This window comes from Carcharodon carcharias, chromosome 20, assembly GCF_017639515.1.
Source record: "Carcharodon carcharias isolate sCarCar2 chromosome 20, sCarCar2.pri, whole genome shotgun sequence".
In the NCBI taxonomy this organism is placed as follows: Eukaryota; Metazoa; Chordata; class Chondrichthyes; order Lamniformes; family Lamnidae; genus Carcharodon; species Carcharodon carcharias.
In genome coordinates this window covers 109,384,536-109,401,161 of record NC_054486.1, presented here as the reverse complement: position 1 = coordinate 109,401,161, position 16,626 = coordinate 109,384,536, and the positions used below count along the sequence as shown (strand labels likewise).

Sequence of the window (16,626 nt, the reverse complement as noted above, 5' to 3'; positions counted from 1 at the left end):
CACCCCCCCCAACACCCGACAGGGGGAGAACTTCCCCCTTTGTGTCCGTCTTCACAAAGGGAGGTACAAAAAACCTCCCTGAAAATATGACAGAACCAAGGGACTAGCCGGAATGAGGAACTGAAAGAAATTAGTATCTGGAAAACAGTGGTACTGGAGAGATTAATGTGGCTGAAAGTTGGGTAAGTCCCCGAGAGCTGATATTCTACTTCCCAGAATGTTGAAGGCAGTGGCTCGAAAGATAGAGGATGCATTGGTAGTCACCTTCGAAAATCCTATGGCCTGAATTTTGTGCTCATTGGGTGTGTGTGATCGGAGGGTCTGGAAGCGGAGATGAAATGTGCTTCTGCCTGTGATCAGCCTCCTTCTGCGATCTTACACGGGTTGGCCAATTAAGGGCCAGTCAGCGTGAAACACGCCCGGGGAAAAGCCTTTGTGCTGCCGTTGGGGGTGGGATTGGGGCAGGCAACCCCGTCGCACCCCCACTTGAGTCCCTGGGCCTTTCGAGTCCGATGTGGGTATTAGGAGTCTCCAACCCTCCAGAATAGCCTCCCAAGTCTTCCGGAGTGACAATTAATCTCTACCTCACCACTTCCAGCAAGAACCCGACAGAAAAATCATTGGAATTTTTTTTCATTCACAGGATGTGGGCTTCGCTGGCTGGTCCCAGCATTTATTACCCATCCCTAATTGCCCCTTGAGAAGGTGGTGGTGAGCTGCCTTCTTGAGCCGCCGCAGTCCATGTGGTGTAGGTACACCCACAGTGCTGTTAGGGAGGGAGTTCCAGGAGTTTGACCTAAATATTCTTAATATTTGATCAATTTCATGAATTAGTTATAGGAACATCGGAAAGGGGGTGAAAAGGCCAGTTTACGGGGTGGGGGGGTGATTGGAGGTGAGCGGTCATGGGATGAATACATCCAACCAGTGGTAAGCTCTGCCCCAGAATTCCCACTGAAAATTCCGGACCGAGGGAGCGAGGGCAGGAAGAGGCACAGCCACAATGCCCTCCACAGTTGAATGGCCTATCAATCGTCATCCAGCTTGCCTCCTGGCCATCGGGTATCTGGGAGCTGCAGGAGGCCAAGAGAGGGGCTGCAGCACAGAGAGAGAAGGAGGGGGGGTGGGGGGTGAATGGTGGTTAGGGGGGGGGGGGGTGGGGGAGGGGCCAGTGGGGGGTCAATGGTTAGAATCAGAGAGAACAAAATGGGGTGGTTGGAGGAGAGCTGGCCACTGTGGGCAGATGCAGTGAGAGGGCTCGAGGTGCAGACTGAGAAGGGGGTGGGAAAGTGGAACTTTCTCACTGCAACCCTCCCAACGCTTCCTCCCCACCCTGGGTTTCTGATTCTACAACTGGGGGATCTCCCTAATGTTTTGTGGTGTTGGAGTTCACATGAACACGCTGACTGACCCAGTGGAAAGAGGAAGAGCTGTGTAGGCTTCCTGTACACACACACGGAATGTCTGCTTGTTAGTCGGTGGGTGGGTGGGGGGGGGGTGGGGGCGGGGGGGGCACTAAAATTGCCGGCCATCCAACCTCCCAAAGTTTGGAAGCGTGTCTGGAAGTTAGAGGAGTGGAGGGACGGCAGGAGGAGAATGGAGTGAGAGTTACAGAGGGAGCAAAGTTACCGGAGTAAAATGTGAGCAAGGGAAAGGATTGAGTCACGTTGAGAAGCAGACTGTGGTGAGTGACAGGCAGGCAGTGCCTCCAGCGCTTTGTAACTATTCTTGTGGCTGCACAGAACGCTCGATGTACTTGTGTGTCGAATATCTTTTAATCCTGTTCTCTGATACGAAGCAGACCAGCCAACCAGCCAGATCACAATCACAGCCATTGTTTTCCGTTAGGTCTTTGACACTCCACTCTCTCTCACTTTGTCTCTTTCACACACCGGGCAGGACTTTGCCCTCGCCGGGCGGGCGAGCGGAAGCGGCCGCAAAGCTGACCCGCCGCCTGCGATCCGGCCAGGGCCGCAATTTCACGCTGGCTGGACAATGAAGGGGGAGGAGGGTGGGGGTGGGTGGAAGGAGGGTGAGCGGAGGAGGAGGCGGGGGGGGGGGGGGGGGGGGCGGGGGGTTGTGGGGGAGACACTGCCTATGTGCCCCCCACCCCCTCAGGAAAAGCCCCCTGAGGCACAGAGAGAGATGCCCCAGCGGATGAGGATTTAAAAAAAAATTTAAAATAAAGAATTATGAAATGTTAAACAACATGTTCCCCCAGCGTGACTCTGTCACTTGAGCCAGGGTCGTGGTATGAATGGAATTTAAACATTTTGATTTGCTGCTTGAAACCTCATCCCGCCCTCGATTTCCTAAAGAAACCCAAAGGCCGCTTGGCCTTTTCACCCGCCCGCCAAGCGTAATGTTGCACAGGCAGTGAAATATTGAATTTTAGTTATTGCTTCAAAGGCCTCTTAATAGGCCTCTTACTTGTGCTGCTGCTCCCACCAGCGCCCGTCGACTGAAATATCACGTGGGTGTGTGATGATGTCGGGACCCTCACCCAACGTCATCGTGCGTCAGTTTATTCCCACTGGGGTTGGACCGTGTGCCCATCCGACCAGCGGAAATTTTGGCCACCTTCTCTCAATTTCTGTCTCCCAGTTTCTCTTGCTTGTATACTCTGTGTCTCTCTCACTCTCAATCTCTCTATCTCTCCCTCTCGTCCCTTTCTTTCACTCTCCCTCTCACGCTCCCTGTCTCTGATCGCTCAGTCTCTCCTGGCCGGGATTTTTCTGTGCCCGCTGGCAGCACGCTCAGCGAGCAGACAACATGGCGAGAAGGCCGAGAGTCGCTTTCACTGTGGGGTGAAACCAGTGAGCGATTGTCCGCTCTGTCCGCTGATGGTGGGCCATGTTTCTCACCATCGGACATCGGGGACCTGATTGTAACACATCAGCAAATCATTATCAGGCCAGCCCATCAGACTCGTCCCATCCCCCACCCCCACCCCACCGTCCGCCCACATCGTCAGGAAAATACGCCGACACATCCCACAACAACATATATAAGGCGTGCAACTGGGGGGGGCTGCACTTCACTCCGGAATTCGAGGTTGGTTTGCCTACTTTGCCTCAGTCAGCTCTCGCAGTCATCAGCGCCAGGCTTCACAGACACCACCGCATCACTTTTTGGGGGGGGATCATGGGTAGGTCTCCATATGTGGGTGGACTTTCAATGGCTGCAGGATTGGGGCTTGCTTGGGGAAGGGGGTGAGGTGGCCTCAGGTAAGGGAAGAGGCTGCAGGGTGAGGGCTGTACTGGGGAAGGAGGGTATCCCAGGGTATGTGTGGGGGACACATGTTGATCTGTGCAAGTGGCCTCAAGATGGTGAGGGCTGAGGAGGCAGCCTCCAGAGGAGATGAGGCCAGATGGACATGTGAGGGTGTGTGTGTGAGAATGGGTGGTGATGTCCCTTGAGCTGGCAGTGAGAGAGATGCCAGTGAATGTGTGATGGGCTTGTGAGTGTGTGAGTTTAGAGTGATGGGATGGTTGCCATACCCTGGCTGCACAGATGAGATCATTTGCCTTCTATCTGCATTGGATGACCAGCCTCCTCTGCGCAGCATTGGCACTGATCACCACTGGCATCTTGGAGTGGTAATGTAGCTGCCCCTCCAGAGGGCAGAATGGGGGGTAGAGGACATCACAGTGGCCTCCATGGCATTCAAAAGGTGCTCGAGGGCTGCAATCTTCTTGCCCTTCGTGTCTTCTTCACTGCAGTCCTGGGCTGGAAGCACTGAGTGCGGCTGTACATTAAACATGGTGCCTGGCGTGATGAAGCAGCGAGGTGACGGCGTGGTGGGCGAATTGGAGCACTCCCACCATGAAAAGGGCCTGTTTCTGGGGAATGTATAAGTAACGTGGTGCATTTGGGACGATACGGTGTGAAAACCCGCCATTGTGGGCGGAGAGTAAGATGTCCCTTTTACCCTCCCGCTACCGCACTTAGTGCAAATCTGGGATGATTCCACCCACAGAAATATAAAAAGAAAGAAACCTTTACTACACGGGAGGAGGGCCATTGAGCCCATCATGCCTGTGCCCAGCTGACTAAACCATTTCCAGCCTAATCCCACGTCCCAGTTCTTGGCCAATTGTCCTGCAGTTTACAGCACTTCAAGTGCAACTCCAAATATTTTTAAAAATGTGATGGGAGTTTCTATCTCTACCAACCTTTCAGCCAGTGTGTGCCAGACCCTCACCATGCAATGGGTGAAAAAATTTCTCCTCCATCCCCTCCAATCCTTCCACCAATTATTTTAAGTCTATGCCCCATATTATTGACCTCTCCGTGAGGGGGAATAGGTCTTTCTATCTCGGCCCCTCATAATTTTATACACCTCAATTAAATTTCCCCTCAACGTCCCCTGGACCAAGGAGAATGAAACCCAGCCTTAACAAATCTTTTCTCATAGCTAAAATTCCCAATTCCTGACAACATCCTCATAAATCTCCCCTACATCCTCTCCACTGAAACCACATCCTTCCTGGAATGCGGTGACCAGAACTGGACACAATACTCTAGCTACACTCTAACTAATTAATACTGTTCCAGCATAACCTCCCTGCTATTATTTTCTATGCTTCAGCTAATAAAGTATTCCAATATGCCTTCATGATCACCTTATCTACCTGTCCTCTGACCTTCAAGGATCGGTAGGTATAAACCAAGAACAGGAACTGTGGAATCCCACCCCTTTCTGGTCACTAAAGGACCCATCAGCCATTACCCTTTGCTCCCTGTCTTTCAGCCAATTTTGGATCCAACTTGCCGCTTGCCTTTGGATCCTAAGGGTTTTTACTTTCTGACTAGTCTACCATATGGGGAGCTTGTCAAAAGCCTTGTTAAAATCCACGTAGACAATGTCAAACGTGCCACCATCATTGACCCTCTTTGTTACCACCTCAAAAAATTCAGTTAAGTTAGTCAGACACGACAGTCCCTTAACAAATCCACGCTGACTGTCCTTGGTTAACCTGTGCTTTTCTAAATGATGATTTACACCGCCTTTCAGAATTTCTTTCCAATAACGTTTCCACCACTGAGGTCAGGCTGATAGATCCCTTTCTCAATTTTTAACCAACAGTGCAACATGAGGCCTTGATATTGCTTCCTTCACAATGTTTTCCCCATCCAGTATTTCAAACTCCTCCTCCCTAACCACAATGTCTGCTTTGCCTCTCTCTTTTGTGAAAACAGTTGCTAAATATTCATTAAGAACCATGCCCGTACCTTCCATCTCCACACACAAGTTACCTGTTTGGTCTCTAATTGACCCGGCTCATCCTGTTGCTCTTCAGGTATTTCCAAACATCTTTGGTTTTCATTGCAAATAATTTTACACGCCATATTTTTGCTTTCCTAATGTCCCTTTTTGAGTTCACCCCTGCACTTCCTATGCTCCTCTTGACTTTCTGCAGCTCTTAGCTCTCAGTATCTGACCTAAACTTCCCTTTTTTTTGCCCTATCCTACTCTGTATGACCTTTGACATCGAGGGGTGGGGTGGGAGTGGGGTGGCGGTGGTGGGGTCTAGATTTGGGAATCCCGTCAATTTTCTATGCGGAAACATTATCGTTCTGAAATCTGTTTATCTGGTCTTTGACTTCCTCCTACTGCTCTGACACTGATTTACCTTCAAGTGACTGTTTCATGTCCACGTTTACCAAATCACATCTCAGCTTAGTAAAAGCAGCCTGTCCCCAGTTTAAAACTTTTGCCCTTGTTCTATTCTTTCCCATAATTACTCTAAGGGTGAAGCTTTTAGGATGGCAGGTGCTTGGAACACATCCCACCAGCTCCATGAGCCCCGCTGCCATTTTACACTCTAACGGGCATTGATTGGTGTAAGGTGGGACTCCTGTCCCTCAGTCAGAGGAAGTCCCACCTTGGAGAGCTGCCGGCCAATCAGATTGGCCAGCAGCTCTCCAGTCCCTCCAGCAACAGCGCTGCAATGGCCGGAGGAGGCACTGCAGGGAACTGCCAGGCATGAAGTCGGAGGACAGATAAGTGGCAGAGGTCCCAGGGTGGTCATTGTAGGGAAGGCCTGGGGTTTTGTAAGTGGGGGAGGAGTATTGGAGTCTTAGGGGATAGGCTGGGGGTTGGAGGAGGTCCGGATGTCGCTGGGCCTTAAGGGGAAGGCACCCCCAGTCAGAAGGGGGCTTGTCATGGAGGTGCTCCCCACTGGCCTTAACTGGCTATTAATTGGCCACTTAAGGGCCTCAACTAGGGCAAGGGTGGGCTTCCCGGTCAAGGCCCTGGCCACCCTAGTGTAAAATCACTGTGAGGTCTGGGCGGGTGAGGAGGGAATCCTGTCTATGCAATTTCACGCCCCTCCCCCCCCACCCACCCCCCCACACCCCCCCCCACAACCCCCCCCCCCCCCCCCCCCACCCCACCCCACCCCCCCCCCCAACCCCACCCCACCCTCCCACTCAAGCAACTGCCTCAGAACCTGCCGGGACAGGGGAGCCTAAAATTCTGGCCTAACTATAATTGAATTCTGATCAATAAAACCAAAATGCTCTCCCACTGATACCCCTACCGCCTTCCAAACTGCCTCCTCTCTTGGGCTTGCCATTTATTAACCAAAAAGGTTCTCCTGAAAACATTTTAAGAGTTCTGCTCCCTCTGTCCATGTCTTTCACACCAATTCTATCTGTGTTAATAATAGCCTGGTGGAAATCCCCCATTGTGACAGGCCCTAATGCTTCTACACTTGCCAGAGACTTGCCTATATATTTGCTCTTCTATCTGCCGCTGACTGTTTGGGTGTGTACGGTACAATCCCAGCAGTGGGATTACCCCTTTTCGTTCTTCAGTTCAACCCACATGACCTCATTTGATGACCCTTCTGGCATGTCATTCCCTCCCCACATCTGTAATTGCTTTTTAACCAATATTAAGACTCCCCTTCCTTTGTGTTCTATCCTGGCTAAAAGTCCTGTAACCCTGAATGTTGATCGTCACTCCTGTCCTTCTTTCAAGCATGTCTCAATAATAGCTATCATATCGCATTTCCAAGTGTCTACCTGTGTCCTCAGTTCATTTGCCTTATTCACCAGGTTCCTTGCGATGAAATATACGCCACTAATCACCGAACAATGTCTTGTTGTCTATTTTCGAGCATTAGTTCCTATGGCTTTCCACGTGTAATAACTTTCTGTCTTTCCTTTTCTGTTTGGTTTCTCTCCCTTCTGAACCTATGCTCAGGTTTCCAATCCTTCCCAACCACGTGGGGGTGAGCCTCGTCCGTGACTATATTATCTCTGGCGCTGAGTTCCAACCTATCTGGCTTGTACAGGTCCCAACTCCCCCAGAATCAGGAGAAGAAGATAAATTTGGCAGAATCCAGACGCTTCGCAAAATAAAAACAGAAAATGCTGAAAAAACTCAGCTGAAGAAGAGTCACACGGACTCGAAACGTTAACTCTGTCTCTCTCTCCGCAGGCGCTGCCAGACCTGCTGAGTTTTCCCAGCGTTTCCTGCTTTTATTTTCAGATTTCCAGCATCCACAATATTTTGCTTTTATGTCCTTGCTTTTCAAAAGGATGCCATCAGGGAGAGAGAGTTATATTGTTCTGAGGACAGGGTTACTGAGGCCGGGATTTTCCAGGCCCTCCCGTGGCACCCATCATTGTAGAGGGACAGGAACGTTTATTTCAATTTTATTTATTTGAATACTGTTGTTTACTTGTGAACATGTGAGATAGGGAATACAGTCTTTTTAACTGATGGTCAAGAATCATCAAATCGGATAATCGAGAGTTGTTTGGTAGTACAGAACTTGAGTATTGCTGAAAAAAGAGACATGCTGAAGCTTCTCATCTCGCACCCATCAGAACACTTTGCAAGAGTACCAACATAAGGGGAAAACAACAATTTATACTGTATAAGAAGGCAGTGTTGATTGATTGACAAGTACTGTCTGATTGGTAGAGGCGTTGCCATGGAGAATACACCAGTGATGGTGACTGACAGTTAACTGCCAAGCATTGTTTGAAATTTAAACCAGGCAGCTTGACCCTGATTGGTCAACGCATTACCCTGAGGAATGAATCAGCGAGTGGCTGTCACTTATTTTGTTTAGCTGAAATAGGCACAATGTGTGTACATGTTCTTTCTGTCCGCAAAGAACAGAGCCCTGTGTATTGATGTATGTAGTTTCCAGTACACGGAAATGCACCACATTGTGAGCCCTACTGACAATCTTAAATTGGTTGTCAGCGTAATTTTTAGCACACGGAGGATTATTTAGCAAATGTTGTCCAATCACGGAATCACATCTAATGTTGGACACTGTGTTTTGAGTTTTGCAAGTACGGGCTGGTTGGGTACGGTCTGTATGTTGCCCATTGTGAACAGTGGCTGGGACATGCTGTTTGATACGATCTGTTGGTCTTTGGGACATACGGCCTACATACCGAGCATCACACTGGCATCGAAATTCATACACCACATTACTCATTTGTGTGATAGACAGAACATCTTTTTGGCCTGAGGGCAGCATCCTGTTAGTGGTGAATACCACTCGTGTTGCTACTGCATAGTAGCAGCGTGAAACAGCTAGCTTCACCTGTTGCTTAAATTTTTGAGATACCTTTGCCCTTCCAGGGTAATCTGAGGCAAACCGGGCACTTTTCAGGGCTGAAAGTGACAGCCTGAGGAAATAATCAAGAGTCTATTTGCTTTCTGATTGGCTGCGAAGGTGGCTCATTGAGGGGCTGGACATGTTGGACAACAAATGGTGAAAGTTTTTGGGTGGGATGGTTGGAGGACATGTGATGATTCCTCCAGAATTATATACAACCAGAGATGGCAAATCTCCCCATGATGTACATTAGGCAGAAATCCTGTTTTTAAATCCTGAAAGGTTCCTTTTGTAAAGTATGAGCTTTCAAGCGTTCTTGATGCCCCAGTTTATAGATGCTCTGTCCAATATTGGACTGAGCCTGATAGACCAGTTTCGACAGCCACGTCTAGAGTTGTGTAGATGGAGCAGGGGCATGGCTCAGTATGTGGCACTCTCACCTCCGAGTCAGGTGCTTGTGGGTTCAGGGACTCAAGCACAAACCTAGACTAACAATCCAGTTGAGTGCTGGGCTGTCAGAGGTGCCATCTTTCAGGTATGATTTGAAACTGAGGGCCTGTTGGCTCTCTGGGTTGACATCCAAAGTCCCATTGTTTTTTTTCCAAGAAGAGTAGGGGGAATTCCTAGTGTCATGGGCAATATTTATTCTAACACCACGAAGCACAAACGATCTGGTCTCTGTCACCTTGCTGTTTTTGGGAACTTGCTGTGTGTAAATTGGCTGCCACGTTTGCTACATTACAGCAGTGACTACACTTCAAAAAATACTTCATTGTCTAAAGCTCTTTGGGATGTTGTAAAGGTGCTATAGAAATGCAAGCTATTATCTTCTACATGGGACATAAACTAAGTGGGGGCACAACTTTGACTTTTATGAAAGTAGAAGTTGGGAGAGCTGTAAAACAGGGTAGCTGCTGACTCACAAGAACATAAACACAACAATTAGGAGCAGAAATAGTCCATTCGCTACCAGCTGTTGTACACCACTGTACAAAGTCCACATAATCTCCACGGAGTGATTGAAACTGTGGCACATGGAGTTCAGTGTTGCCTCTGAGAGAGAAGCAGGAATATTTTCTTGATGGTAGGAGATTAGCAAATGTGGAGGAGCAGAGAGATTTGGTTGATCATGTACACGGATCATTAAAAACCTGTCAACAGTCATATTAAGTAAGCCAAAGGCTAATGGAATGCTGAGCTCTGTCACAAAGGGTAGATATACCAAAATGAGGAAGGTGTCAGACCTCACTGACAGTGCTGTGTTCAGTTCTGGGCACCACAGCTTAGGAAGGTTATATTAGGTTTTCAGTGCGCACAGTACAATTTACCAGGACGTTACCAGGGCTTAGAGGTTGAGGACAGGTTGTGTAAACTTGGAACAAAGACAAAAATAGCTGGAAAAATTCAGCAGGTCTGACGGCATCTGGGAGAGGAAGATAGAATTGATGTTTCGAGTCCATGTGACTCTTCCTCAAAACTAAAGAGAAATAGAAATGAGGTAAAATAGAAGCTGTTTAAGGTGGGGGGGGGCGGTGGGACAGGTGGAGCTGGGTAGAAGGGCAGCAATAGGTGGAGGCAAAGGAGAGATTGCAAAAGATGTCATAGACAAAAGGTTAAAGGGGTGTTGATGGTGGTGATATTAGCCAAAGGAAGTGCTAATGGGACATTAATAGTAGAAAGCAGAATGAGCAAGCGACAGATAGCCCTGGTGGGGGTGGGGTGGGGGGAAGGGATCGAAATATGTGAACTTGGTTTGTATTTCCTCCAGGTGAGAAGATTAAGCATTGCAAGATCTGATTGAAGAACTTGAAATGTTAAAAAAAGATTTGGTAGGGTAGATAGAGAGATAAACTATTTCCGATATGTATTCTATAACAATAGGACAGAATCTTAAGATTAGAGTTAGACCATTTAGGAGTGATGTCGGGAAGCACTTCCTCACACAAAGGGTGGTGCTAATCTGAAACTCTCTCACCCAAAAAGCTAATGAGGACTGGAGGTCAAATGAAAGTTTCAAAATAAGATTGCAGGATTTTTGTTAAGGTTATTAAGGATTTGGAACCAAGATGGAGTTAAAATACAGATTAATTGTCATTGACTTGAGTGACAAAAGAGGCTTGAGGGGCTGAATGGCCTCCTGCTGTTTCTATGCTCCTAAATCCCTAAATTTCCTTTGAAGCATTGTGCTCACATGGGGCACTTTGTCACTAGGTTGTATATATAGTAATTCTCAGGATGTGGTCATCGTTGGCAAGGCTGGCATTTACTTCCCAGGCCTAGCTGAGAGGGTGGTGACATTTGTTCCTCATCTTCCACACTGTTTCTCATCTGGTTCAGTTCAGTTGTGCATTTAATTAATGTGTTGTGTCCATGTTCTGGCCAATGTTAATCCCTCAAACAATAGCACTAATAATAGATTATCTGATCATTATTATATTGCTGGTTGTGGGACCTCAAGGTGTGTAAATTTCTTGCTGCATCTCAAAACTATTTCATTGACAATGAAGTGCTCTGGGACATCCTGTGGTTGGGAAAAGTACTAAACAAACACAAGTTCTTTTTTTTCTTCTCTCACTTCCTTCTTTGTTTGCGCTGTAGCAGCCACAATCCCCTGTGATCGCAGGTGTTCTTGACTCTAATAGTCATAGATTCATCAAGTCATTACAACACAAAAGGAGGCCTTTTGGCCCATTGTTCCAGGACATCACTGCAGGAGTTCCTCAGGGTCGTGTCCTCGGCCCAACCATCTTCAGCTTCCTCATCAATGACCTTCCTTCCCTCATAAGGTCAGAAGTGGGGATGTTCGCTGATGATTGCACAATGTTCAGCACCATTCGTGACTCCTCAGGTACTGAAGCAGTCCAAGTCCAAATGCAGCAAGACCTGGACAATATCCAGGCTTGGGCTGACAAGTGGTAAGTAACATTCATGCCACACAAGTGCCAGGCAATGACCATCTCCAATAAGAGAGAATCTAATCATTGCCCCTTGACATTCAATGGCATTACCATCACTGAGTCCCCCACTATCAACATCCTCGGGGTTACCATTGACCAGAAAATGAACTGGACTAGCCATATAAATAATGTGGCTACAAGAGCAGGTCAGAGGCCAGGAATCCTGCAGTAAGTATCTCACCTCCTGACTCCCCAAAGCCTGTCCACCATTTACAAGGCACAAGTCAGGAATGTGATGGAATACTCTCCACTTGCCTGGATGAGTGCAGCTCCAACAACACTCAAGAAGCTTGACACCATCCAGGACAAAGCAACCCACTTGATTGACACCCCATCCACAAATACTCACTCCCTCCACCACTGACGCACAATAGCAGCAATGTGCACCATCTACAAGATGCACTGCAGCAATTCAGCAAGGCTCCTTAGACAGCGCCTTCCAAACTCGCCACTACCACCTAGAAGGACAAGAGCAACAGATAGGTGGGAACAGCACCATCTGGAAGTTCCCCCCCAAGTCACTCACCATCCTGACTTGGAAATATATCACTGTTCCTTCACTGTTGCTGGGTCCAAATCCTGGATCTTCCTTCCTAACAGCACTGTGGGTGTACCTACACCACATGGACTGCAGCGGTTCAAGAAGGCAGCTCACCCCCACCTTCTCAAGGGCAACTAGGGATGGGCAATAAATGCTGGCCCAGCCAACGACACCCACATCCCATGAATGAATAAAGAAGAGAGCTCATGCTGGCTTTCTGTACAGCAGTCTGATCAGTTCCATCCCTACACTCTTTTCATGTGGCCCCTGCAAGTTTATTTCACTTAAGTGCCAGCCCAATTCTCTCTTGAAGTCATTTATCATCTCTGCTTCTGCTACCCTTGTGGGCAGTGAAATCCAGTTGTTACCACTTGGCTGTGAGAAAAAGTTCTTCCTCACATCCCCCCTCTTGCCCAAAACATTAAATCTACCCCATCTGAACCTGTCACCTGTCATGTGCACACCTCTATCAAATCTCCCCTCAATCTCCTTTGCTCCAAGGAGAACAACCCCAGCCTCTCCCACCTAACCTTGTAGCTAAAATCCCCCAGCCCTGGAACCAATCTGGTAAATCTCCTCCGCACCCTCTCAAGGACCCTCACACCCTTGCTAAAGTGTGGTGACCAGAACTGGACACAATACTCTCATTGGGGCCTAGTGTGAGCCCTGCTTTTCCACACCAGACCTCTGTTTATGAAGCCCAAAATCCCATATGCTTTCCTAATTGCTCTCTCAATATGTCCTGTCACCTTCAAAGATCGATTACACATGAACCCACAGGTCCCTCTGTCTCTCTGCATTGTGCCATTTAATCTATGTTGCCTCTCCCTCTTCCTTCATAAAAAATGCTCCACCTCACATTTCCCTGCATCATGTAAATATTGTTACATGCTACACAATGATGCTGTACACACACCGATAAAACACAGCTGTCATGGAAAAATACTAACAAAAACACAGTGGAAGTTCCAGCGGTGAAACTGAGAGTGTTCAGGCCTTCATCTCAAGTTGGAATGAGAAGGACAATGAGAGGCTGGTGTTTTTCTGCTGTTTCTGCTCACAGGACTAACATGTAGAGAGTCTGCTTCAGACTGAATGCTTTCACTGGGACAGTCTGATGAATGGGGGTTGTGGGGTGGTGGTGGGAGGGGGGTGGTGGTGGAATGGGTGTGAAGAAAGGGAGGAAGTTGGGTGGGGGGAGGTTCCTTGATGGGTCTTCTTAACCTTCTTGAGTTTGATTCAGCACCCCCCACTCCACCCTTGCGCAACATCGCCAGTCCCCACACTCTGTCCTTGCTGGAATCCTGAGTGTGTTGCACATTGTACTGTGGAAAGGCTACAGGGGATTCTCAGCCCTCCTGTTACTCATGTGAAAGCCTTGTTGCCAGTTGTGAGCTATTCCAGTGAAGGACATGGCAAACCCAGCAGGTTCCAGGTCAGCCAACCACAGCTGGAAACACAATCCATTGTGTTGCCCAAAGCTTCCCAGTTGGTGGAGCTCAAGTGTCAGCATCTTAAACTGGGAATGGAGCTTCCCCACGGAGCCAATGTGAGGGGTGGGGCTGGGGGGTGGGAGCAGTGTGGGGGAGTGGAGTGGGAGGGTAGTTGGGCAGGATGGGGATATAACAGAAAGCATTTGCATTTCTGTAACAGCCCTCTCCCCCTCTGCATGTCTCTAAGTGCTTTAGACACAGTGAGGTACTTTTTGAAGTGTAGTCACTGATATAGGAAATGAAATAGTCTGTGCAGAGCAAGATCCCACACACAACAGCGTGACAAATGATAAATAATCTGTTTTTTTTGTGATGTTGATTGAGGGATAAATATTGGCCGGGACTCTGGGGGAGAACTCAGCGCTTTTACTGGGAAATAGTGGGATTATGTCTACCTGATGGAGCAGACAGGGCCTCGGTTTAGCATCTGACGTTTGACAGTGCAGCTCTCGCACCGCACAACTCTGGCCAGTGGGACTTAAGCCCAGACATCTCCTGCTTCAGAGGTGAGGGTGCGAGCTGCAACAGACACCGCAGCAAAACTTCTGGTGTTATACGCCTCACGTTCCTGGTGCAGCCCTGCAGGCACAAGGCCCCTGGCTGAGTTGGGGGGTGACCTTGCAACTGGGACCCCTTATCCCTGACGGGGACTATTTGCATGAGAGAGAGAGGGAGAGAAAAAAGCAGTCAACATGCAAAAAATAAAACCTGTGAAAGAGCATCTGCCTGTGGTTTGTTTGACTGACATGCTATGCAAAAAGGAATCAGTGGCCGCCTCAATCGTGCTGCTGCTTGTCCTCTCGTTACTTGTGTTGAGACAGGTCTGCTGACTGAAACTCAAGGACATTCAAAGTATTAGGCAAATGTAGGAGGCTGAGCCTCTTTTACCGCGTTCTCAGTTGCTTTCAGTCAGGGCTTTGGTATGACTGAATAACGTGCTAGGCTACGTGCAAGGGCAGCTCGGAGTTAAGGAGGTTGGGCAAGGGGGCTGGAGTCACGTATGGTCCAGACCAGGTGAGGATGACAGATTTCCTTCTCTAATTGCTCATGAGTGAATCAGTTGGATCTTTTTTTAAACAACAGCCTGGACAGTGTCATTTCTAGAATGTTTACTAGAAGCAGCATTTTAGTTTCCATACCTTTTCAAACTGAATTCACGTTCACAAATTGCCAGTTAATCCAGAAACTGAACCACTGCCCCGCCATTATCATCTGATACTGAGTCATCCAGAGTCGCTGGGCCCCAGGCTGGGGTTCCTGCTCACTCTGTGGTGAGAGCGGCAGTTGACAGGACCCAGGACAAGACTCAGGATCCTTTAGATTCTGGTTCATGATCATTCCCCACCTCCCAGCCACCAACCCCCTCCCTCTCCACCCTCCCTGTGATGCAGGGGCCTGGAACAGAGTAGGTAGGGTGAAACTGTCCCCGTCCGTAAACGGATCGAGAACCAGAGGGCACAGTTTTAAAGTGTTTTGCAAAAGAAGCAAAACGCGAGGTGAGAAAAAACTATTTCACACAGCGAGTAGTTAGGGTCTGGAATGCGCTGCCTGGAAGTGTGGTGGAGGCAGGTTTGATTGAGACATTCAAGAGGGAATTGGATGATTATTTAAATAGAAACAATGTGCATGGTTATGGGAAAAGACAGGCGATTGGCACCAAGTTGAAATGCTCAAGAGGGCCGGCGCAGACATAATGGGCTGAATGGCCACTTTGTACACTGTAACAATTCTGTGACTCTGTGCTGCATGTAGTTAAACAGTTTGCAGACACTCATAGTAGTGAATCTGGTACATTACTGCCTGGTGAAACTGCATCCCAGCACCTACAGGAGGAGTAAACAGCTAATTAAAAAAGAAGGAAGTAAGAATTTGCATTTCTAAAGCGCCTTTCACAGCCGCAAGATGTCCCACAGTCAAAGAAGCATTTTTGAAGTGTAGTTACTGTTGTAATGTAGGAAAAGCAGCAACTAATTTATGCACAGCAAGCTCCCACAAACAGTAAGGTGATAATGACCAGATAATCTGCTTTTAGTGACCTACAAGGATATCAAGAGTATGACCCACTGAACACAGCTGACACTGATAGTGGTGCAAAGATACCCTAGCCATGGGGACTGGGGAAGGGTTGGGAGGGGTAGGGGAGGTGTGGGGGACATAAGGAGCTGGAGGTGCTGTTGGTTTCTAGAAAAATAACAAAGTTCCTCAACACTTGGTTGTAAATTCTGAGGAATTCATGGCAACTAGCGTCGGTGCTGGCGTAGGTTTGGCATGCTCCCTTACGTTCCTCATTGAACCAGAGTTGGTCCCCTGTTTGGATGGTAATGGTAGAGTGAGGAGCAGGCTGGGCCATGAGGTGACAGATTGTGGTTGAATAAAATTCAGCTCCTGCTGGCTCACAGAGCCTCATGTGTGCCAAGTGAAGCTGCTAAACCTGCTCTGAATCTATCCCATTTAGCACAGTGGAAGTGTCACAATGTGCGATGGAGGGTATCCTCATTGCGTGGATATCTTTTGTGGTGGATAGATTCTTGTTAGGCAAGGGAATCGAGGGTTATCGGGGGTAGATGGGAATGTGGGATTCAAATCACAAACAGATTAGCCATGATCTTATTGAATGGCGCAGCAGACTTGAGGGGCCGAATGGCCTACACCTGCTCCTATTTTGTATGTTCATATATCTCCTCAAAGACTGTCTGATAGTCACTCCTACCAATACTGTCATAGATAGCTGCATCTGTGATAGGTAAATTAGCAAAGCAGGTCTTTCCTTTGTGTTGGTTCCCTCGTCACCTGTTATAAGCCCCGTCTCGCTGATGTGCCCTTCAGGACTCAGCCAGCTTGTCAGTAGTGATGTTACTGAGTCACACTTGGTGATGGAGATTGAAGTTCCCCCGCCCAGAGTACATTCTGCGCCCTTGCCACCCTCAGTGCTTCTTCCAAATGGTGTTCAACATGGAGGAGCACTGATTCATCAGCTGAGGGGGGACAGTGTGTAACAATCAGTAGGAGGTTTCCCTGCTCAATTTTGACCTGGTGATTTCATG

General features: G+C 48.3%; 1 protein-coding gene across 3 annotated transcripts in view; it reads left to right on the top strand.

Annotated features, from left to right (window-relative positions):
• Nucleotides 1-1,602: 1,602 nt before the first annotated feature.
• LOC121292179 (probable G-protein coupled receptor 132) overlaps nucleotides 1,603-16,626 on the top strand; it is a 92,228-nt gene continuing 77,204 nt past the window's right edge. For 2 of the 3 annotated variants that reach the window (XR_005946207.1, XM_041213829.1), the window contains exon 1: nucleotides 14,460-14,596. The gene's annotated coding sequence lies outside the window, so the exon portion shown is untranslated. Of the gene's footprint in view, nucleotides 1,685-14,459; nucleotides 14,597-16,626 lie in introns of those variants that run through there. The other variant, XR_005946208.1, reaches the window with a different exon arrangement.